This window comes from Bombina bombina, chromosome 6 (genome assembly GCF_027579735.1).
Source record: "Bombina bombina isolate aBomBom1 chromosome 6, aBomBom1.pri, whole genome shotgun sequence".
Classification (NCBI taxonomy): Eukaryota; Metazoa; Chordata; class Amphibia; order Anura; family Bombinatoridae; genus Bombina; species Bombina bombina.
Window position 1 is genome coordinate 233,092,114 of NC_069504.1, and position 25,615 is coordinate 233,117,728.

The following is a 25,615-nucleotide window of genomic DNA, read 5'->3' on the forward strand; positions in this document are numbered from 1 at the left end:
TTGGTATCTTTATTTGAAAAAGCAGCAGTGAAAGCTTAGGAGCCCGCCCTTTTTAGGTTCAGCACCTGGGTAGTGCTTGCTGATTGGTGGCTAAATGTAGCCACCAATCAGTAAGCGCTATACAGGGCTCTGAACCAAAAATTGTCCGGCTCCTAAGTTTTCATCCCTGCTTTTTTAAATAAAGAAACCAAGAGAACAAAGTAAAAATGATAATAGGAATAAATTAGAAAGTTGCTTAAAATCGCATGTTCTATCCAAACCTTTTTTTTTTTTTTTTTTTGAAAAATATTTTTTTATTGAGGTTGAAGTCATAGGTAACAAACAATGTTCCACCCACACAGGGTAAATACAAAATATACAGCGGTATTAATACTTAGTACATAAGATGAGAGCGGTGTAAATCAAGTATTCATGTTAAATAATAACAAAAAGGTAGTGAAAGCTATCAAACTAACCTGTGTAGGGGTAGGAATGACCTCTTTTAGTTTTTCCTACATAAACCAGCCACCACCTTATATAACAGGGCAAGATATAAAGTAAGCACGTCAATGCTTTAACTTTAATGACAAGGTAGATATTGTATAGAATAGTTGAGGATTATGGGGAGTTAGACATCTATAAATTGAAGAACCTTGTAAATGCAATCATACAAGTAGGGTACTTATAAGTATATATGGGTTTTAGTCTGGCTTGAGGGAGGGGGAAGTCAGTGGGCCAGAGCCACTTTAAGTAGAGTAGAAGGGATGTGGGGGGGCGGAGCCAATTAATAAGGCAAGTTGGTAAATGTGTTAAGACCTTAGAGTTTAAAAATAGACTATGACGTAGACCTTTCCTCTATGTATAACATGAACGAATTTAGGCTAGGGCATGCGGGAGTAAGGGTAGTTTCCTGAGTAGGATATAGACAGGGGGAGATAACTAGGTATATGAAAAACTAGAGATAAAGAGGACACCCCCATAGCTATACATCTCTATTACCTTGTACGCTGTCAGCTACTGTATATATATCCCAACTAAAATCCCTGATTGATGTCGAGCCGTGTCTTCCCAGTTAACACGGCCCAACCGTATCCATTAGACCATGTATTGAGAATATAACAGTAAATAGGCGCTGTATATGCTTGCGTACAAGTGAGTTCCAATGTAATTGCTATAGTGTTGACCCCGTAATATTAGAGCCAATATGATTCAATCTAAGTCATACAATATATTAAGAGCAGGTCTAGGGTACTAGCTTCTGAGGGAGTACAGCGAGACTAGACTTAATAATCTAAGTCCTTATTGGCCGAGTTATATATGTATTTCAAATTATTCCATTTATAAAGAAGTTCGGGAGACGTACTGTTGCTACATCTAAGAATAGAAAGAATTCTGTGTTGTATACATACACCCGTACAACACTGTACATACAGATTAAAATAGCCTGGTATATGATATGCGCCACAAAACTATATAAGTCATAAGTCACGATGAAGTCTATATTCATAAGGACTGTATAGAGCAGATGAGCAGAGGGATAAGTCGTAAGCGTTAGCTGCATAAATTACAAGGCAAAGAGAATCAATACAGGACATGTTAATGGGCTGAAATGAGTGCTATTATTATCTAAAGATAATTATAGTTACACAACCTAACGGTGTAGCATGTAGAGGGTAGTTTATTCATTATCTAATAAGTCCTTAGTTAGGGAAGATAAAGGTTAGGAGCATGATACAGTATAGGTAACCCCCTTTAACTCTAACATATATTGCATAATAGTATAGAGCTTTGTAATAGATATACTCAGAGATGTGTGTGCTTTATATCCCTCTGTCCTTACATGTGTCTCATGCTAGGAAATGCTCAATAGACAAGAAGAGACATATCTAGATGACTGGTATACAGATAAAAAGTTAAGCTCTACAAGGGGGGAGGGAAGAAAAAGAAAATCTATGGTTAAGCATCATTTGAAACAAATATAATGGGAAGCAAAACTAAGCTCCCAACAAACCCAAGGTGTGTTTTCAAAACAGATAAATAATAGGTCCACACAGCTAAGTAGATTAATAAGTACGTTCAACAAAAATCTTAGTGTGAAGGGACCAAATTATTCATTAACATATGCAAGGTACTGGTGTTAGGTGCACAGCACTTGATCAGCATAATAAGTATGTGTCAGATTTATAGCTCAGAATTAGACATCATGCTGTGTTTTAGTTAGAGTGAGTAACTGAGTTCCTGTAAAAGGGAAAGTTTCTAACAAAGAGACAAAATAAAAGTCCCAAACTGATCAGGGAGACGTCTGTGTCTGATGAAATAAACTTCATAAATGTCTCCTAAGGCCAGCAAGCATCTATGAAAACCCTGACTTCTGTAGGCAGACATGGCGATATGAATGCATGCTGTAATATAAGGCAGCTGGTTTACATGCACATAGGACGCACTCAGCATGCTAGGGATCGCAAGATAGACTGTAATGGGAGCAAAAGGGTCTCATCTCACGAACTCAGGAGGGGCTCCCAGCTGCTAAGAGTCTCCGCGATGACTATCCTCTAGCCAACTCCTGAGGCCGGTGTCACGCTAGGATCCGTCAACTGCACTGAGGTGGAGTGAGTATGTGACCGGATTGAATGGTATCTCTCAGAGTCTCCGAGACCCAAGGTAAGGGGGTCACAGGCTATTGCCCATCCGGGAGGCGGAAAGCCTAAGACAGTTTCAGAGGGCAGCTTACATGGTACCGTGCTCATGAGATCCTCCAGGTAAGTGCGCTTAAAGAGTCTCGGGTTCGGTCCTGTCAGGCTTCGTGGAGATTTCTCTCTGCCCCGATCGTAGCGATTCCTGTCTGTCCCTGCTGGGACCATGACTGCTTTCTGGGGGACAGTGAGATCTAGCTTGTGTGGGGGCTGCATATCGATAGCCAGTGTGGTTCCTGTTGCTTCACCGCCATCTTGCCCGTCTTCTTTGGTGGGGAACAGGTCCCAGAGTTGCTTAAATAGGGAGCTCATTGCCAAGAAATGATCTTTCAAGATCTCCCCAACACGATCCTCGAACCTGTGTAGTGCGGCATCTAGCTCCATTTGGCTGATGTTGAAGTAAGGCCTCTCCGGTAATGTTAGGTATAGGATACCCTCACCGCCTCATTAGTCCATTTAGGCCTCAAACTATAGTGTCTTTGAAAGAACTCCAAGCATCCACTTATAGTAAATAGATTCTTCGCAAATTTGACCAGCTTGATTACTCTTAGTATCTGGGCAGTTTAGAGGTGTAAGTTGACAGATAATTGTACATTTGCTTATCTTCAATTAGCTAGAGCAGAGGAGCTCCATGAAAACACGTCTGCTCTCTTAGGTAGTTGGCTCCGCCCCCCCCAAACCTTTTTTTAAAAAATGGGTTTAAGTATCCTTTTAAGTAATCAGTTTTAAAGAAGTGTTTATAGCTTTTTGATAGTAAATTGTTTATTTCACGTTTCCTCAATCATGTTATCCAATGGAAATAGCTACGCTGTTAAGGAAGTAATATTAAAGTGTATTATAGTTGTATTCGGTTTAGATAGTATAATATTATACACTATGAAATGGAATATGCATCATCAGTCTGATTCTAATGGCCTGATTCTAAAAACCTCACCAGCAAAGAGAGAAATCTTTTTTCAAAAAGCAATACCTTGTAAAGAAACTGTCTCTCCTTCACATAAAGAAAGGATGTAACTACCCATAATGAGATATACAGTTCCAAAGGGAAAAAAATGCATTTAAAACCATCCCTGAGGGTCCTAGTAATAATGACAAGGCATCTTATAAAATTTCACCGGACCATATAAGAATTGGGCCGTAAGTATCTATAGCATATTCATTTCTTATCTTATTAAATGTAAACAGACTATATGCTGATATGAACAGACACCTAATTGCATTGTTTGATTTCCTTAATTTATCATTTAGGCATAGCTATAAACTAATTGTACTTTTTTCTTCAACACCAATTATGTGGTAGAGCTTTATTTTTTCCAGATCTGTTCCACTCACTCACTGTCTAGGAAATTGCTATTAGGCTTACCAGCTTACTAATATTTCACATCTATCAAAGTGCAGTGATTGTAAAGCTCTAAAGGGCAAAATCAATACTTATATAGTGCTCCAGTTCATGTTGAATCCTATATTTAGTGCAACTCCACCTGCCTTGGAATAACATGCAATGAGGCAAGGATTTCGACAACATAAAATTTATGTTCTTCAGAAAACCGGTTTATCTCAGGAACTGACTATAAACTCTCAATAATGTAAAATGAATTAATTAAAAGTTTGTGACAGATATTTGATAAGTGACTACTCTGCATCAACTTTGTATTTATTGTATGCCATATTTCTAAAAGCGTTAAGGATCAGCTAACTATAGAAGCTGAAGGTTATATAGATGCAATCGATTCTAAGGTCTTGACAAATAAGGGTATGTTGATAAAAAAAACAGATAAAAAAGACAATTGTAAAATGATCTTTGATAACTTTCAGGTGACTTTGAGAACTTGTGAAACTATAAAGATTTATGTAAGAAAAAATATATATCGCTATCATCTATTTTGTGCCAGCTCTAGAAGTTATGTCTGCCGTTTTTTTTCATTTGTGTGCATCTTATTATGATTTTGTCTTCAGCTATATCTATTTATATGATTTAGATTCAGCTGGGAAAAAACTTATCAAACTGATTGTAATGGAGAAGATATATGTTTACACCAACTAGGGTTATAAATATGGAATATAATTAAAATGTTACGATTGATTTTTATTTTTTTTTAGTTTTGCAGTGTTAATAATAACACATTTGTCGTTAAAAAAAATTAAACACAGATTTTATTTCCCAACAAAAATGTTTAATTACGCACAGTAAAAAACATGTTGAATTATTTGTTTTGCCCTCTTTTTCTGTAATTTATGAAAATTGCGTTTTTCCAATGCTCCCCCACCCTAAGAAGCTGAGAAGCATTCAGTAGAATGCCGGACACAGATCCTCTTCCATGAAGCACAGTGAATGGTTGATATTTGAATGAGTTTATTTGTATTGGTTCCTAGCTGATCACACTAATAATGAGGATAATTTTATTCTCAAGAAACCTTCCAATAGGGTGTCGCCATGTATTATAAAACAATGCAAATTTTACTTAAAAATACAGTTTCAAATGTAGATCTTTTGAAAAAATAAAAAAGGACAAATGTTCTATTAAGTTACAAATGCCTCTAAAATTAACCAAATTAATCTGCAAACAAAATAAATATTTTAAAAGCATTTAAAGCAAAGTATTTGTTAGCAAACTGCATTGTTTTGTAGTCCAGGGACATACCCTTCTACATGCATCTAGGCCTAGGAGGAGCTAAGCAGCCTTAGTTGCAGTAACCTTTATATTCCCTGATCCATGCAGTGTCTGGTTGCTGTGTATTGAAATTCTTCATGCTCACTTGTTCCACATTTTTGAACTCCTAATTTTTTACTTTGACTTCCCTAACCTGTAATATGCTCTTTTGTGATTTTTGTTAAAGATTTTGGCTTGTATCTGACTAAGTTTCTTTTATCTTAATTGAGGCTGGATTACAAGTGGTGTGCTACTGTTTGCGTAACTCACAATTACAAGTTTAAAGTAAATGCATTCACTTGAGCAAAATTTGTGCTTGTCGGGTTAGTGCAACTCAAGAACTCTGTATATACCTATACCTGTAGATATTCATATAGATATATAAATATATACAGTATATATATTAAATTATCAGATACATTTTTAAAAATAAAAAGAGTATGTTCTTTTAAGTGAAGAGCATTGGAATGTTAAATATTCATAACTCACACTGGGTGGAGTGCACTTGGTCTAACGCAGTGTCGGGTTAGTGGGTGAGAGATACACTTTTTTCAATAACACGCTCAATTGAAGTCTATGGGGCGAATGCGTAAGACAACTGCATTGTCTGAAGTCCTGAAGTTAGCGCACATTTGGTTTCGCTTGTATGCATTTTACTTTTAACTTGTAATACGCAGTGGAGGCTCCTCCATTTGAGCACACTCGCACGTGCCCCCCCCCAGCAGCCCAGAAGAAAGAAAAAAAAAAACAGAATAAAAAATATATAATTTTTCCAATAGCCCCCTACTGTAAAAATTATATTTTTTTTTGTCCCCCAAAAAATCCAAACAGTATGTTTAATAATGAAATTTTTTTTTTTTTTTTTTTATTATATAATTTATACACTAACCCTAACCGCAGGTGCGGTAGCTAAGAGATATGGCAGTGTGCTATGCGCATCCTAAATTTGCAGCCTGCGCAGCTCCCAGCCTCCCCATCCCTATACTTTGTGTATCGCACACTTCAGTCTGTGCGAGCCGTGGGAGGTGTTATTTACAGAGAAAGGCAGCAGCCAGTGACAAAGTAGAGCGTCATCACTCACAGTCACGTGATGACGCTTGACAAGCTCCTCCCAGCTCAACGGCGCAAAATCTCATTGCGGAGATAGTTGTTGAGCTGAGAGGAGCTCAAATTCTTGTGTTGTGTCAAGTGAGCTGCCAGTCACACACTGTGTGCGCCGGAGTAGACTGCGGACTGCGGAGGAGGAGCAACTAAAGAAGTTCTCTGTCTCAGTGACAGTCTCATTATACCAGCCCAGCCGTTAGCCAACTAACTTGCAGACAGTCTGCAGAGCCGCACCCCCCACCGGCAGCAATGAGGACCGGACCTGGACGCGTTTACCATCAGGCCACTGCTGCTGAGGAGGTAACTCGATAAGTTAATTTTTTTTGGGGTGGTCATCTTATTTAAAAAAAAAAAATTGCCGCCGCAGCCACCTGACAGCCTGACCCTGAACCGATAGAGAGGGTGGGGCCGTACACAGGGGGTATTTATATTTTACAATTGATTTTTTTTTATTTATTCCCATTATTTTGGCATTTATCTGCATACTGTTCTTTAGAAGTGAGTTAAGCTTGGTGATCTATTCAGGGCTCTGTCAGTTTCCTTATTTTGAGTGTAAGCAAAATGTTCCAGCATTTTTGTTTATAGTTATCAGTGACCCTGTTTGAGGTGATATTACTAAGATGTGTGTTGTTATTACTGTACAGCATCTCCCATAATGCTGAAACTGACTGTAATTGTTGTTAGTGGTTTGACCTGGCTGGTATCATGTAACATAATTCTTACAAATGGAATTTTGACCATAAAAGCTGAAGAAAACTGCTCCATGTGATGATCTTATATCTAAACAGTGGGCAATTGGATTTAGGATTAGTAGCCCCTAAATAACTGTCTGAGAGATGTGATGTGTCATTATGAAAAACATGACTATTGCCAAGTCATTTTTTTGTTCTCCAGCAGCCATGGGATTACTAGAAATAAAGGGAGAGCCCGGGCAGGCTTATTGAGAAAATATGGCTACAGCTGTGTATCAAGGGTTGTGGTGATTATACTGCACGCTCATCACCTCTTGGGCTGAGGGCTCATGTCATGACCAAGTTCATATTTAATAAGACAGAGAGTGCCTAGAGGATTGCTCTTTTTTTTTGGTATGGCTTCCAAATCTCTGCCTGCCTTGTAATATCCATAGTATTTTTTTATTTAATTAGCAAGAAAAACAAATATCTTGACAATAAATAGTTACAGGGGATTCTCAAAGGGGCTCTTTGAGAATCCCCTGTAACTATTTATTGTCAAGATATTTGTTTTTCTTGCTAATTAAATAAAAAAATACTATGGATATTACAAGGCAGGCAGAGATTTGGAAGCCATACCAAAAAAAAAGAGCAATACACTAGGCACTCTCTGTCTTATTAAATATGAACTTGGTCATGACATGAGCCCTCAGCCCAAGAGGTAATGAGCGTGCAGTATAATCACCACCACCCTTGATACACAGCTGTAGCCATATTTTCTTAATAAGCCTGCCCGGGCTCTCCCTTTATTTCTAGTAATCCCATGGCTGCTGGAGAACAAAAAATGACTTGGCATAGTCATGTTTTTCATAATGACACATCACATCAATACTTTAATATGAGACAGTTATTTAGGGGCTGGTGTTCTTTCTGGGTCATCCTGGATTGCCGGGCCCCGGGGGGGGGGAAGTACAGCATGACCCAGAAAGAACACCAGCCCCTAAATAACTGTCTCATATTAAAGTATTGATGTGATGTCGTTATGAAAAACATGACTATGCCAAGTCATTTTTTGTTCATTTCAGTGTGTTCATAATGTGATCCATTTTACCTGATGGATTGGATTAAAATGGAAATGGCTGTTTTTTTCTGTTGAAACCACAACCTGTACTTCAAAATTCCAAAATGCACATTTCTATCTATCTCTATCTATCTCTATCTATCTATCTATCTATCTCTATCTATCTATATCTATCTCTCTATCTATCTCTCTAATGAGCAATATGAGGGGCGGGGCTTTATTTCAAGGGGTGTGGTAAGGGGCGGGGGCCAAGTGTACCTCCATCTTCATAATTCACCAGCCCCCTCTGGTAATACGCGAGCAAACCCACCTGCATTAAAAGTTTACTTAGTTTAAAGGGACACTGAACCCAAATTTTTTCTTTCGTGATTCAGATAGAGCATGCAATTTTAAGCAACTTTCTAATTTACTCCTATTATCACATTTTCTTCATTCTCTTGGTATCTTTATTTGAAATGCAAGAATGTAAGTTTAGATGCCGGCCCATTTTTGGTGAACAACCTGGGTTGTTCTTGCTGATTGGTGGATAAATTTATCCACCAATGAAAAAGTGCTGTCCAGAGTACTAAAACAAAAAAAAGCTTAGGTGCCTTCTTTTTAAAATAAAGATAGCAAGAGAACGAAGAAAAATTAATAGGAGTAAATTACAAAGTTGCTTAAAATTGCATGCTCTATCTGAATCACAAAAGAAAAGAAATGGGTTCAGTGTCCCTTTAAGTTTATATATACCAAAATAACAAGAGTATTTCATTGAGCAATGATACTTTTTCATTGGACTAACTATACATTTATAAGTAGACAAGAATTCCTTCCTTTTTAAAATCTGAAGCTACTCCAATCAATATATGTATAAAAAACCCAGTCGCCCAGTTGTCCCGGACGACCTTGAAATTTATTGGGACGACTTAGAAAAATGGTTTGCTATTTTCAACATGTATCTGTCATATAAATTTTTACATTTTTATAAAGATTTCTGTTTTCTTAAAATATAAAAATGCTTAACATGTTAAAACAATCCACATCATGTAGAAACAGAAGATTCCCCCTATAACTTTTTGCAGGCTAAGCCATATTGATTTTTTTTATATATATATACTGGCAACAAAGATTATGTGCCAAAAAACATATATAATTTAAGTTTTTTTAATGATGTAAAAATAAATAATTGCCTGTAATATTTCAAATAAACTTTAAATTATTGTACAGCTACTCCACGCTGAATGATAAACAAGTCAGTCAGGATGGGCGGTATAATGGTAAAGCAAACTCAGCATTTGTGCACACCTTATAAGAAGTGGTCAACAGAAAATATTTGGTATATTAAGGGAATTGTATTGTATATCTATTTTTATACAGCATAAGTTAATAAAACGTGTTTACATTTATATGCTGCTGGAACAATTTTAAATTATGATTTTCTCATATGTTACTACTACGTTTTCTAATACTGCCCCACACAACAATTTTCAAATAACAAATAAAGTCATTGTATAGGCTGTTTGCAGTTTACTCCCAGTAAGACTGCACTTCTCCTTGTCATGCTGTAGCATAGGATATGTGAAAAAAACTACCTTGTAAAGGTATGGCTGTTAGTGCATTTAAGAAGTAGGGGGCTACAGTAAGAATTGTGCCACCTCCATAGTAACTGCAAAACAATTGTGTGTAAGAGAGTTTGTGTGTGTTAGATAGTGAGAATATGAGAGAGTGAGAAATAGGATGTGAGTGTGAGAAAGTGACAATATATGTGATAAAACTGTGTGACAGTGTGTAAAAGTGTGTGTGAGTCTTATCTGTAAGAGTGTGTGAGAGTAAGTTTGTGTGAGTGTGTAAGAGAGAGCTTGTGTGAGTGTTTGTGTGTATCTGTGATTGTGTGTGCGTATATTTCTGAGTGTGTGTATATCCCTGGCTGTGTATGTTTGTGTGCAATTATTCCTGCATCAGCTTGCTGCCATGTGAACAAGAATATTCTCTTTTTTAGTTATGAGAATAAGTTTAAAATATTTATTAGTATATAAAGCTCTTGGGCAACTTTTTCAACCCCTGTACATACTGTATATATATATATATATATATATATATATATATATATATATATATATATATATATATATATATATATATATATATATGTGTGTGTGTGTCTGTAAATACATATTTACACATACATGTATACACATACATGTATACACACATACATATTCAGATTTAGACATGTAAATGTAAGCATCTCTGTTAAAGCCCTTCACCTGCCTTTTTTTCCTTACACCTGAGACCTCATATCTTTGCGCCCTTATAACTTTTTTCAATCAATCTTTTTTTTAATTTTTTTTATCAGACAGTGTTATTACAAGTAAAAATGTACTTTGAAATGTATTTTTGAAGTGTTTTGTGCAACTTTTTTGACACATTTTTGTAACATTTAACCAGAGCTCTGACGTTTTGCTAACTTAACACACTTTAAATTCAATTGCGCTCAAGCAAACGTGTTTACTTTAAATGTGTAATACACACGCTACTTCCAACGCACACATATACTCTTGATCACTTGCATTGCAATCATTTGATGTAATAAAACACAATGTTTCAGGAATTGCAATATGAGAGAAAATGATGTAATAGAACCACTAAGATGCATATGGATAAAGATTGATGGTGAGAATATTTCATGTTGGCATGCCTTTAGCTATTTAGACATAAAAAAGTCTCCATTAGATTCAATTTATGAAATAATCCTAGATATTCCATAGATACTTTTGGAAAAAATAATAGGAAATTTAGAGCAAGGTTTTTAATGGTATAACATTTAAGATATTTTTTTTCTATTCAGAGCAAGGTTTTTAATGGTATAACATTTAAGATATTTTTTTTTTTTTTCAAATAGAGCATGCCATTTAAAGACACTTTTAGTTTACTTATATTATTAAATGCATTTTGTTTTCTTGGTATCCTTTGTTGAAAAGAATATCTAAGCAGACTCAGAAGCAGCGATGGGAACTGGTGATTTGTGGCTATGCACATGTGCATTATATCCCTGGCTCATTTTATGTATTCAGCTAGGTCCCAGTAGTACATTGTTGCTCCAGAAATTATTTTAACTATGTTTTAACCCCTTTGCAGGAGTTAAACACATAGGCCCAGATTACAAGTGGAGTAATACTTATAGTGCAGAGTGCGCTATTGCTAAGAATAGCACACAACTTGATATTAGAAGTCCATGGTAAAAAGGAATTACCAGAGAATGTTAGCATGGCTGACATTTTTAGAAAAAAAGCCAGGATCTGAATTTTGTAGCGTGCCTCCTAGAAATCTATTAGGTGAGGGATTTAGCACTGCCACTCTATCCGGCTTCCAAATATTAGCACACCCGAGGGTTTTGCTCCAGAGCTACCATTTTAGTTTCAACTTATAAAATTAAAGGGACATTAAACCCCAAATTTTTCATTAATGATTCAGATAGAGAATACAATTTTAAACAACATCCCAATTTACTTCTATTATCTAATTTGCTTTATTCTATAGCTATCCTTTGTTGAAGAAAAAGCAATCCACATGGGTGAGCCAATCACAATAGGCATCTATGTGCAGCCACCAATCAACAGCTACAGAGTCTATCTAGATATGCTTTTTCAGCAAAGAATATCAAGAGAATTTAGTCAATTAGATAATAGAAGTAAATTAGAAAAAAAAATTAAAATGGCATGCTCCTTCTATATCATGAAATTTTGGGTTTCACGTCCCTTTAAAGCAAAAATAGGAGCGCTATTGATTTAACTTGAGCAGTGGTACCTATCAATAGCGCTAATATTTTTGTGCTCCACTTGTAATCTAGGTAATAATTTTGGCCCCGATTTTGCACTTTTATGTTCATTGAAGCCAACTTCACATTTTACCATAGAGAACAATGGATAAAATATTCCTATACATGAAAAAAATAAATAAAAGACAGAAAACAAATGGTGTGGAAAAGAGTTTTCTAAACCTTAATGAAATCATACTCCCATTTATTTATAAGTAAAGTAGTATGAGTTGTAAAGATAGCTGAGATATGTTAAAATGCCTTACCATAATATTTACCTTCACTGCTATATCAATTTAAACAGGAGAAACTATGGCTATCCTGTGGTTTAATAAATAATTATATGTGAGCAACAATTAAATCATACACACGTTAATTTATACATTAATCAGGTACTGAGCCTACCAAGCTATGCGCTTCAACTATATAAATAATGAAGCAAATTAGATAATAGAAATAAATTGGAAAGTTCTTTAAAATTATATACTCTATCTGAAACATGAAAGTAAACAATTGGGGTTCCTGTCCCTTTCAATAGCTCAAAGTAGTGTATTTCTGCTCTGGAACTGACTTTAAATATGTGTTTAATCTATTTGCAGGAGTTAAACACATACTGTAATTATATGCAACCACCATGTATAATAAGAATTAGACTTGCTGCTTTTTAACTTGGGGTAACAGGCTTGCTTAAGCTTACCAAGGGCTCAGACGATGCATTGAGCAGATTTATAAATGGGGCCCATAAACTAAACCAAAAGCTACATAAGCCGATAATGTAAATCAACAAAATGAAATGAAGATCTTGATTCATAACATTTTTTGGCTTTGCCAGTGTTAGTTAAATACTTTTGTTGTAAGGGAATAGCAGAGATGAGTTACAATGGTTTCACTACTGGGGTCAATAAGATATAAACACTGTGTACCATGTATATCAACAATTTATTAGGCATGGATGTGCCAAAAATACAAATTCTACAAAGTCTATGTTAGTCTATACAGCAAATTATCATACTTGTGCTAACATAATACATATAATAGCATGTTTCCCTGGACATACACCTAATTTTTCATCCAAACATGTTGCATTACATATACCTTACTGCATATGTTGATGTATTGGATTAGTTGGATCTAGTTATTTGGTTGACATTTTGTAACAAATGTTTAAAATGAAGCAGTTCAAATTCAGTAAGAGTAAAGAATAATGAAGTATGTTGTGGTGGATGCTTGTATAATGCTGTAGAAGCCCAAGACATTGTGTACTGGGAAAAAATGTCAAAATTGTCAGAATGATTCTATCTATAATCATCGTATTCAAATTTGTTCATGGGTAATATTTTTTATCACACAATATTTTGATTTGCAGCTTGTGACCTATTTGTATTTGCAGCCTGGTGCATAATAAAGTTCTAGCTGTGTGTAGAGAAGAAATAATTGCATTATTCTATGTACGTTTGAATATGCATAAAGTTTGTCATTATGTGTTACGTTTTGTAGATTATGCATTTACCAATTAAATGGACATAAAACACCTTGGCCAAGAATACAACTCTGAGAGTAAAAATATTAGCACTACTGAGAACTAAATGTGCTCAAGTAAAATCAATAGTGATCCTATTCTTGCGCCCGTATTATAAGTTGAAAGTAAAAAGTGAAAGTCTCAGGCTTTCATAAAGGTGCGCTAGGATAACTTTGCTAAATCCGAAGGTGAAGTAAGAAATACTTCAAATACCTTTGTTCTTCATTTAGAATTTTTTTTTTAAATACATACACACATATAAATAAAAAAAATAATATATATATATATATATATATATATATATATATATATATATATATACACACACTTTTGAGCCATTCCCAGCCAAACGCCTTGATATATACCATATCTAGGGAAGGGCGAATGTTTAAAAAAATTCTAAATTTAAAACTAATTTTTATACATTCGTTCGTTCGAATCGAATTTCAAATGTTTATTTAAAATTCTATTATCAAATTTTCTTTTTCAAATTTTTCAATAACATGTGAAAATATTCATTTGAATAATATAATGTTTAGCTATGTATTTTCTATCACATTAAATTTTGAATGTCACATTCGAATTCGAAATAGTATTTCTAGTCTACAACTGTGTTGTATAAATGTAATATTCGAATGTCACAATCGAATTCGAATGCAGCATTCGAATTTGAAAAATTATTTTTAGTGTACAACTGTGTTTTATAAATGTAATATTCAAATTTGAATATAGCATTCGAATTTGAAATAGTATTTCTAGTCTACAACTGTGTTGTATAAATGTAATATTCAAATTTGAATTTCACATTCAAATTCGAATGTAGTATTTGAATTCGAAAAAGTATTTCTAGTCTACAACTGTGTTTAATAAATGTAATATGCTAATTTGAATGTCCTATTCGAATTTGAATGTGACATTCAAATTCTAAAGTGACATTCGAAAACTGTAAATAACATTCGATAATAGAATCTTTAAGAATATTTGTTCTTATCAACATTTGATTATGTAAATCGAATTTCTACAATAACATTCATTCTAACATTCGAATTTGAATGTAAACACATTCGCCCATCCCTAACCATATCCCTTTTAAACCCTTTTTATACATTTATTTCAATAATAAACATGTTTTATATTTAATATGTTTAAATAACAGTGTAATACTTTATTTTAATATGCTTGATGTGTTTTGTTATACTTTTATTCTAGCCGATAACACTTTACCTAAGGTCTCAAGTCGATCTAACTTTTTTAGCTGTTATGTATTGCGCTTGAGCTTAGCACATAACTTTCAACTTGTATGCGCTAAAGGGATGCCAGCTGCACTAAACTTTCTCTTTTTATTCAGTTTTACCATGGACTTGTAATACCAGATTGCACGCTAGTCCTAGTGCAGTCCAGCAATATTTATAGTTCACTCTCAGCTATAATTAGCGCTCCACTTGTAATTCAGTCCTTTGTTGTTGGAATATTTTTCTGAAATTTTACAATAAATTATCATATCAGAGCCAATCCGTATGCTTTTTTGAGTAAACAAGATTGGTGTTGTTTTTAAACAAAATTTGCATAGTTTACAGTATTTTGTGACCTTTGCTGCGACTAATTAAGTACAGATATGTAACAGTATTAGCACATACAGAAAGAGAAGTGCTCTTCTAGGAACAAACAACAGCTCAGTAGCTTGTTATATGGCAAGTTAACACCTAGGAGCAGCATATTTTAGCCCAATTGTGCTTTTCACAAAGGAGAACTTTCCTGAAGTTTATCAGTCTGATCCTGTCGTGTAAGGTCAGTCAAGCCCAGAAATACCAAGCAATCTTCCTCTGAACAAGGAACTTGAGAACCCCAGATGATCATTAGTGAGGTGCAGCCATATTCCTCTAAGCACATTGGGCAAGGAGTCCACGTCTGGTTTCCCCCATCACCCTTAGGAAGACTTCCCCAGGGTCATAATACAAATGCATACATTAAGAGAAGTGCTCTACTAGTAACGAACAATAGCTAAGTAGCTTGTTCTATGGCAAGTTACCACCTAGGAGCAGCATCTTAAAAGTATTAGGCTTATAAGGTACATATATCAATAATGAAATTATATTGCAAAGTTTTTTATACTACACATAATTAAACATTTTATGTTACAAACTTAAATTATTACATACTCATTTAGGTTTGCTTTTCAGCTACAAATTGTAATGTAGTAATAAAGAAATGCCTGACCAGCACATTACAAGCTATAAATATACTCCAGCCCGTCTCCTAAGATCCAAAAATGATCTACTCCTTGCCTCTTCTACCATCACCTCCTCTCATGCTAGACTACAGGACTTCTCTCGTGCGGCACCAACCCTCTGGAATGCACTTACTCAAGCTGTCAGACTTTCCCCCAACCTCTCCTCCTTTAAACGCTCCCGAAAACCTTCTTGTTCAGGGAAGCCTATCACCAAATCAGTAACTAATGAATTCCACTTGCCTAATAGTTGCCCTCATCTAACTAGAAACTAACATCATTCCCACCTTTGCAGTCCCCACCTCCTGTTTCTTACCCTCCTGCCCATCTAGATTGTAAGTTCCTACGGGAACAGGGCTCCCAATTCCCCCTGTATTTGTTCGTTAAATTTTGTCTGGTGTCTCATATTGTACTGTCCTTTTTACCTTTGTTACCCATAGACAGCGCTGCAGAATCTGTTGGCGCTTTATAAATAAAGAATAATAATAATAATAATAATATATAGGCACATGAGCCGACTGATAATGAACAAAAAATATAAGTAATGTGTTTATATCTTGTATTCAATATTTTGCCTGCATTTATCATTGCACAAGCCGCACTTGTCTTTATTCTTTCTGAAACATCAGAATAACGTGGATGGAAATATTACACAAGTTACAGTAAGGAGTTGGGTCGAGGTTAGTCAAACCTAAAACATTTTGCCAGTTGTATCATTTTAACATCACTGTTATGATATTCTGAGGCACTTTTCTTAAACCAACAAAGTCCAAACATACGAATACATTTTTGATAGCTAGAGGTCAATTTGTCTTCTTTGCACATATCCTTTTCTTATTAATTCCATACTTACTTTATCATATGTAGAATTACATGTACCGGACATTACTTTTGAGATAAAAATTATTCTTTCAAGCCTTAAAACTTTATCCATACAAGTTACAAATCAAGACCTCGGGGGATATCTATCAAGCCGTCAACTTTGTTGCATTCGACGACACCAATACGCTCGCCTAACATCGCGGCCGCGGACCTGAATACGCTCTCCATATTTATAAAAAAAGCTGGCAAAAAGCTGCGCACCAAGTACGGGGTGATGAGCATCGGACTTTTAACTAACAGTCATCGATCTCGCTGCTATTCGGCTTTTAACCAACTTTATTTATACCTTGTCACTAAACTTCGCCACTATACTAAAATGTTTAACCCCTATCCCGCTGCTCCCGGACACCAGCACAACTAAATAAAAGTATTAACCCCTATTCCGCCGCTCCCGGACCAATATCTGTAGAATTAAACACTATTAAACTATTAATTAACCTACCCTAACTATTATACTAAAATTACATTAAACTACCAATTAAATTAACTATATTACATATTAAAAAACCCTAACCCTACTCAAATTATTTAAATATACTATTAAAAATGACTAAATTACAAAAAAATAAACGCTAAGTTACAAAAACAAACAAACCACAGTATCAAAAATAAAACAAATTACACCAAATCTAATAGCCCTATCAAAATAAAAAAGCCCCCCAAAATAACCCCCCCTAGCCTACAATAAACTACCAATGGCCCTTAAAAGGGCCTTTTGTGGGGCATTGCCCCAAAGAAATCAGCTCTTTTACCTGTAAAAAAAAAATACAAACACCCCAACAGTAAAACCCACCACCCAACCAACCAACCCCCCAAAAAAAACCTATCTAAAAAACCTAAGCTCTCCATTGCCCTGAAAAGGCCATTTGTAAGTTAGTGTTTTTTTTGTAAGTTTTTTTGTAAGTTAGCGTTTTGTTTTTTTTGTAATTTAGTAATTTTTAATAGTATATTTAAATAATTTTAGTAGGGTTAGGGTTTTTTAATATGTAATATACTTAATTAAGTAGTTTAATGTAATTTTAGTATAATAGTTAGGGTAGGTTAATTATTAGTTTAAAATAGTTTAATTTAATTCTACAGGTAAGTTTTAATTTATTGTAAGATAGGGATGTTGTAATTTTAATGTATAGTTAGCAGGTTGTTAGGTTTAGGGGTTAATAGCTTACTTTAGGTTATGGTGATGTGGGGGGCTGGGGCTTAATAGGTTTAGTTAGTGGTAGTGATGTGGGAGGCCAGGGGTTAATACATTTATTTAGTTGCGACGGGGTCCTTGAGCGGCAGAATTAGGGGTTAATACATTTATTTAGGTGGCGACGGGGTCCGGGAGTTGCGGGATAGGGGTTAATACATTTATTTAGTTGCAGCTGTGTCAGGGAGCGGTGGAATAGGGGTTAATAACATTATGCAGGTGGCGGCGATGTCATGGCGGCAGATTAGGGTTGTTTAGACTCAGGGCGTATGTTAGGGTGTTAGGTGTAAACGTAACTGGTTTTCTACCATAGAAATCAATGGGCTATCTGGCAGCATCAAACATAAGCTTTCGCTACTTTCAGACTCCAATTGATTCCTATGGCATCCGCGGCCTCCAGGGTGGCGGATTGAAAACCACGTATGCTGGGCCAGAATAGCCACGACCATATCTGTTAACTATTTGATAACTTTTAAAAAGTGTCAAATAGAGCCAAATGTGTATTCTGAACATCTGTAATGACGTAAGCATCGATCAGTGTCGGATTGAGACCGGTGGATTGTATGTTACGTCACTAATTTCAACTTTTGCCAGTCTGTAGGCTTTGATAACTAGGTTGAATCAAGCTTGCCACAATTACGCTGCGGAATTCCAGCGTATTTGTGGTAAGCGGCTTGATAAATATCCCCCCATAATGGGCATGTCACCTGAATTTCAATCTTGCATTGTAATCATATAGAATTCATAAAACTTCCAAGTGTATATAAAATGCATAATTATACCTCCATAGTGAGCATTTACATAGACTGTGCAGCCACTGAAGGTCGAATAAAAGTGTTGAAATGCTTATTTTTTCAATAACTTGTTTTTGGTTTGCTTAAAAAGGAAAGTAAGTGCTTAATAATCTGGCTACTTCTGTAGTGTATTGCAAGTTTAGCGACCACTCTTTGCTTTGAAATATTCTATTTTTTTTGCAGACCTTCATAAGATCACATTATATTTTGAGCCTGTAAACTGACGCATACTATGGGCTAGATTACAAGTGGTGTTTTAATGATAGCGTGAGTTGCAATGAGCAATATTGCTGAACCATGCTAACTTGATTTTACAAGTCCATGGTAAATCCCATTAACCAGAGAGGGGTTAGCGCAGCCGTCATTTGCAACCTATACTTTCAATGGAGATTGTGACCGTGCTAAATAGAGCTGGTATTACAGGTTTTATAGTTCTAGTTTGTGCTCGAATGAAAGCCAAAACTGCACTAGAACGTTTAGCTTGATTTGAGACCTAAAGTATAGTGTACTTTCACAGATAACATATTCACATAAACATATTAAAATAAACTATTACTTTGTCGTATATATATACTTTTTTTGTAATTTTGACATTGATAAATATACTGTGTATATATATATATATATATATATATATATATAGAGAGAGAGAGAGAGAGAGAGAGAGAGATAGATAGATATACAGTATATATATATATATATATATATATATATATATACACTGTATATACAATATATATATATATATATATAAACACATACATACATATTTATACGTACATGTTTACACAAATATAGACATACATATATACTTTTAAGGCCCTCCCAGTCAAATACCTTGAAACATGCAATATAATTGCAATATTTTGCGGCCAATGTATTTTTTTTCTTTGTACGCAGTTAGCGTGCAAGCAGAAAAAAATTACTAGGCAATCTGACTCTATATGGCCAAACATATGGGGAAATCTGACCATCACACCTATATGAGCTGGTTAAACATCCCATTTCAAATCCAATTCAAATCCATGGGCATTAATATGGAGATGGGGTCTCCACATACTTTTGGACATAAAGTGTATATTATTATTATTATTATTATCGGTTATTTGTAGAGCACCAGCAGATAATACACCATATACTGTATATATATTATACTAAATTAATATATAGCCTAATTTACAAATTGTTTGTATAATCAGGGGCATATAATAAGGCTTTTAGTTTATAATATAAAACATTTATTTATGTGTAATATTAACAATCTACAGTGTACTTTTACTATTCGTTTTTGTCCCATTTTTATTCTAATTTAACTTTGAAAATTGTGCTTTTTCCAATTCTGAGAACCAGAAGTGAACACTGCAGATTTCTCAAGGCTAGCCGTGCTTTATATCTGTCTCTAGCTGGCCTCAGCAGAGGTAATAAGATAAAATGCAAAACTATTCAAGCTTTGTTTACAAATGACAGAAGCAAGACTTGTTTGCTCCAGTCAATGTTCCACATTGGTTCCTCCAAGTAAGTGGCGCATTTGGCTACTAAAAAGAAATTGCAGGAAAGATGGTGTAGATATATTTAGAAATGTTTTTACATTTGGCTTGTATGTTAATTTATTGAAAGGCTGCAGAAAAATCCTACACTTACAAAGAGTTTTATACCCCTTTATTCTGATAATTTTACCATTCGGACATTGGGGTTGATTATAAAACTTATCCAATGGTTTTCTACAAAAAAATCCCCATTAGAGTCTGAGGATTTTTGTAGAAAAATAATTTGATAAACTTTTCTAAAGGATTTTGATAGACTTATAAAATAAAATAACAGTTTTTAGTATGAGAGACTATACCGTTACAAATACATATAGACCATCATAATACAATGTTTCAATTCTATTGTTCTGTATATGCCATCTGTTATAGCATTATTGTATTGTGCAGCTAACTGATCAGAGTGGTATAGAGTGATAAACATTAGAAACTCCTGTGGTGAACAAACAAGCATGAATATCATTATATATGGCTATATGTTTGAATAGTATGGCTGCACAAGATATGGTTTGTTGAGATGCAGATTGTGAGGACCATATGTCTGATGACATTACTGGTTGGTAGCAAGTCTCTGGAAGAAACAGGAAGATATGCTGAATGGAGTATAGTTTTTTTTTAATGATTCCAATTATCTATTTATCCATCTGTCTATATAAAAATGTATATTGTTTATTAAACAAAGCATGTTTTCAAGCATTGGGACATTATAATAGATGTCTTAATACAAAAGCTAAGATACCTTTGAAAGGATTCTTCATGCTGTGGACAGTGGGATTTTACCTAAATGTTTAAGTAAGACAGCAGGTTCTTGCACAAAAAATATTCTTCTGTCTGTTATTGTGAAGAAAGAGAAGCAGGCAATTTTCTATCACTGTGTCCAAACAGTATTTGCTGTTAGCAACATTGAAATACTATAACAAGAAAAAAATACCTTGCAAAGACGTGTCTAAAGACCAAAGCAGCAGTATGGTAGCAGCCATTTGTACTTCACACTAGGAAGTTATCTCATGCAAGAGTAGCCACAGAGATCATTTTTACCCAAAGTTGTTTCACAGCTACTATTGGTATAATCCCTGCAGGTTGCAATCAATGAAACACAAAGTATTCAATACAGATCGGTTTAATTTTTGTGACAGTACTGTGTGTATATATAATAGTAACGCTGCCATCAGGGGTCTTTATGCAACAAAGGGGTTAACTGTTGTCCAAAGTCAGCAATTGTGCAGATCTACTCATATCAGTTATGCTCTTCATTCCAACACTAAAGTAGCAATTCTAACATAGAAAACTTATACTTTTTCCAGTAGAGATTGTAGGTTTGTCTGTCTGTCTGTATGTATGTCTGTCTGTCTATCTACCTATCAAAAAGGAACAAGAAGTAAATAAACATCAACATTCTTATTTTAGAGAGCATCAGAAACATTAAATAAACATTAACTTTTTTATAAAGTTCAAATAAACAGTCAGTTTCTATCTGAATTTGTAGAATCATTGTAGTGCCATTAATATTAATTAACTGCAGTTCCTCTGTTGAGCCATATAAGAAGAGAACATAGCTCTAGTAGGCACGTGGGAACCATGTTTGAAAGCTTTAAAATACTTTATATCAAAAGCATTTTAACCATCATCTATTGTTGATGGGAAATAATACCTAGATTCTGTTGATCAAAACACTGTTTGTTAATGTAACACAATGGTTTCATACTATGGACGTATCAAAGCAACACTGATGCAATATTGGGATTAGACACTGAGCAAAAAGCTTCAAAGAAAATCATCCCTTTGAAATAAAAAAAGCATTCTTCTTCTGTGATATACCCAGAACAGCTTGTCTTAACACACAGAGCCTCTTATTTTATCAAACCGGAAAAATCCTTCTAGCCTTACTTAATAACATATTTCCTATTTTTTGTTTTTAAACAAAATTTGAAAGTTATCTGATATTTCAGGGTTGGACTGTTCTTTGCCTGATACTACAGGAAAGTTCTCAATTATGAAAAACACCAGTGGGCTAAAAGAGATTGCTCCTTAGATGTGTGCCTTCCTCTAGCAATTAACAAACAAACAAAATGTTTGTTTCCAAATAAGTGTCTCTCCCTTTTTGTCTTATTTGCAGTTTTTACAAAAATTGGGGCCAAATTCTGGGAAAAGCACATAAATATTAAAATAGAGAATTGACAATTTAAGGACCTTACTGTGTAAGAGCAAATGCTTATCAGAAAGCAAGAAACGACTTTAACAAATTCCACTGCTTCTGATGAGTAAGGGAAATGTACCCCCTTCTGAACCTCATCTTTTTTAAATAGCGCAGCTAAATATATAAATATGGCCACTGTGAGGGAGAGTAGGAATTAGCACAGCAGGAAAAATGTAACTGATAAACTTCTGAATCTCTGAGCTTTTCTTCATACCCAACATAAGAAGACTGGGTGCGCTACCGAAATAAGCACTAGTATGGATCTGTAGCGCGGACAAAAGATAGAGAAAACGCAGCATGCTACCGGGAGTTTGGGAGCACGTTCTGTAGCACTGAAATAATAGTAAATAATGCCAGCACTTTAAGAAGAAATTGAGCTGTGCAGAGCCCAGAAAAAAAAATAAGGCAAGCACAGAGCATATAGACTTACACAGAAAAAAAAGTTAAATAAAATAACTGAAAAATAGTAAATATTAAACTATACATGTGGTCAAACACAGTGGTTCTCTCAGAAATCGCAAAGACTTTATGTTCAACAATATACTGTATATAAGATGTATGGTAATGATTTAAATGGTGGTGCACCTACTAATAGCCTGTGGGCTATGTAAGTACACATACCACTTACATGAACAGATGAGAGGAGTACAATAGGAGGAGGCTAAGGGACAAGCTGCTGCAACACCTGTGGTAGGCTGACCCAACTGGAGGAGGCTACGGTACAAGTTACTGTGACACCTATGGCAAGATTGTAACTAACTCCCAGATGATTTTTTTGTCACTACCCAGTACTCCAAACTCCCCTCTCTTATATTCCTGGCTCTGTGAGGGGAAAATGGGTCTCAAGTAGAAAACCTGTCAATGAAGAATCTGTAGCACCTCAATTCTTAACCTTCATCCTGTGAAGTCAAAGATAAGACTGAGATACCAGAGAGATGGGAGGGATTAAATGTTAAAATATCTTTGCCTCCTCCTAGTGGCCAGGAGCTAAATCCCAGGAGTAATGGCTCATAGCTCTCACCAACTTATGAAAGAAAATGACAAGCTCATGAAACTATGGTCAAAATGTTCTGTACTTATTTTTTGTAGTAAGTTTACATACCAACTAGTGTCAACATTTTCTGACTACATCAACAAATTCACCTAGATTACGAGTTTTGTGGTAACAGGGGTGCGGTGCTAACTAGCAGTTTTCCCTCACCGCTCACTTGCAAACAACGCTGGTATTAAAGGTTTTTAGAAACCCGGCGTTAGCCGCAGAAAAGTGAGCGTAGAGCAAAATTTTGCCCCACATTTCACCTCAATACCAGCGCTGCTTACGGTAGCACGATTTCCCCATAGGAATCAATGGGGGGGAGCCGGCTGAAAAAAAAACTAACACCTGCAAAAAAGCAGCGTTCAGCTTCTAACACAGCCCCATTGATTCCTATGGGGAAATACATTTTATGTCTACACCTAACACCCTAACATGAACCCCGAGTCTAAACACCCCTAATATTACATTTATGAACCCCTAATCTGCCTCCCCCGACATCGCCGACACCTACATTATATTATTAACCCCTAATCTGCCACTCCGGACACCGCCGACACCTACATTATACTTATTAACCTCTAATCTGCTGCCCACAACATCGCCGACACCTACATTATATTTATTAACCCCTAATCTGCCGCCCCCCAATGTCACCGCCACCTACCTACACTTATTAACCCCTAATCTGCTGCCCCCAATGTCGCCGCCACTATATTAAAGTTCTTCACCCCTAAACGTAAGTCTAACCCTAACCCTAACCCCCCTAACTTAAATATAATTTAAATAAATCTTAATAAAATAACTGCAATTAACTTAATTATTCCTATTTAAAACTAAATACTTACCTGTAAAATAAACCCTAAGCTAGCTACAATATAACTAATAGTTACATTGTAGCTAGTTTAGGATTTATTTTTATTTTACAGGCAAGTTTGTATTTATTTTAACTAGGTAGAATAGTTATTAAATAGTTATTAACGCTTTAATAGCTACATAGTTAAAATAAAGACTAATTTACCTGTAAAATAAAACCTAACCTAAGTTACAATTACACCTAACACTACACTATAATTAAAATAATTACCTAAACTAAATACAATTAATCACAATTAAATAAAATTATCTAAAGTACGAAAAAAACCCACAAAATTACAGAAAATAATAAAATAATTACAAGATTTTTAAACTGATTACACCTACTCTAATCTAATAAAAAAGCCCCCCAAAATAAAAAAGCCCTACCCTACACTAAATTACAAATAGCCCTTAAAAGGGCCTTTTGCGGGGCATTGCCCCAAAGTAATCAGCTCTTTTACCTGTAAAAAAAAGTACAATACCCATCCCCCCAACATTAAAACCCACCACCCACACACCCAACCCTACTCTAAAACCTACCCAATACCCCCTTAATAAAACCTAACACTAACCCCTTGAAGATCGCCCTACCTTGAGAAGTCTTCACCCAACCGGGCTGAAGTCCTCAATGAAGCCAGGCGAAGTGGTCCTCCAGACGGGCAGAAGTCTTCATCCAAGCTGGGAAGAAGAGGTCCTCCAGACGGGCAGAAGTCTTCATCCAGGCGGCATCTTCTATCTTCATCCATCCGGCACGGAGCAGCTCCATCTTCAAGACATCCAACGCGGAGCATCCTCTTCAAACGACGTCCAACTGAAGAATGAAGGTTCCTTTAAATGACGTTATCCAATATGGCGTCCCTTCAATTCCTATTGACTGATAGAATTCTATCAGCCAATCGGAATTAAGGTAGAAAAAATCCTATTGGCTGATGCAATCAGCCAATAGAATGCGAGCTCAATCCTATTGGCTGATTGGATCAGCCAATAGGATTAAACTTCAATCCTATTGGCTGATTGCATCAGCCAATAGGATTTTTTCTACCTTAATTCCGATTGGCTGATAGAATTCTATAAGCCAATCGGAATTGAAGGGACGCCATCTTGGATGATGTCATTTAAAGGAACCTTCATTCTTCAGTTGGACGTCGTTTGAAGAGGATGCTCCGCGTCGGAAGTCTTGAAGATGGAGCCGCTCTGCGCCGGATGGATGCAGATAGAAGATGCCGCCTGGATAAAGACTTCTGCCCGTCTGGAGGACCTCTTCTTCCCAGCTTGGATGAAGACGTCTGCCCGTCTGGAGGACTACTTCGCCCGGCTTCGTTAAGGACTTCGGCCCGGTTGGGTGAAGACTTCTCAAGGTAGGGTGATCTTCAAGGGGTTAGTGTTAGGTTTTATTA

At 35.6% G+C, this 25,615-nt stretch overlaps 1 protein-coding gene across 1 annotated transcript in view; it reads right to left on the reverse strand.

Moving 5' to 3' along the window:
• Nucleotides 1–25,615, reverse strand: part of SYT1 (synaptotagmin 1) — a 991,400-nt gene that overhangs the window by 571,329 nt on the left and 394,456 nt on the right. The window lies entirely within an intron of this gene.